We start from the raw sequence: 741 nt of genomic DNA, 5'->3' as shown, positions 1-741 counted from the left end.
ATGGCCTTAAAGTTATTAAGAATTATAAAAGGGACTTTGACAAAATTTTTATGTTAACTAAAAAATAAAAAAAAAATATAAAAAACTTAAATAATAGAGAAAAAAAATTATCTCCAAAGGTGAAATGCTTCTCAGCAGGGAAGGGGGGGGTAAAAGATTTCTAAAGTAACTTCTCACACAATCTGAGAGTCATCCTCTATTGTGCTCTTTATTATTCTGTTTGTACTCCAATATTCCTGTTCTACTTCTAACTTCTCCACGCTTCTTCTTCAAGCTTCTTCTATTCTAAAAACTCTTCTCCTTCAGGAGCCTTGAAGTGATAAAGAAATTTCTCTCATTGGCCAAAAGCACATTCCTAAAGAAAGCGATAAGGAGATGAGCCATTTACCATGACAACACAAGGATCCAAGGCCATAGGAGCAACACCATGACCAGATATGGGGAGGGCACAGTGCCCATTGACAACTTTGAGACACAGATCTATTGTTAGTAGGCTGGCAAGTGAAGAATAGGCATGCTTTAAGGTTAATGTGAGGTTAGCTGGAACAGCACTTTCCTATTTGCCAGCTGAGAGAATCCAGGACATTCTTGTTCTCTATCTCTCTTAGAGGTATGGTTTAACAACTTTAGTCATGTCGTAATTCTTGTCCTTGGGCATCTGTGATGTCTCAATTTGAAGGAACCGGCTTCCCTTTTGGCAGCCCTAAAAGCCGAACACGTGCTTGCCATAAAACTACCTTT

This window comes from Cricetulus griseus, chromosome 5, assembly GCF_003668045.3.
Source record: "Cricetulus griseus strain 17A/GY chromosome 5, alternate assembly CriGri-PICRH-1.0, whole genome shotgun sequence".
Taxonomy (NCBI): Eukaryota; Metazoa; Chordata; class Mammalia; order Rodentia; family Cricetidae; genus Cricetulus; species Cricetulus griseus.
Note: the sequence above shows the minus strand (reverse complement) of the source record.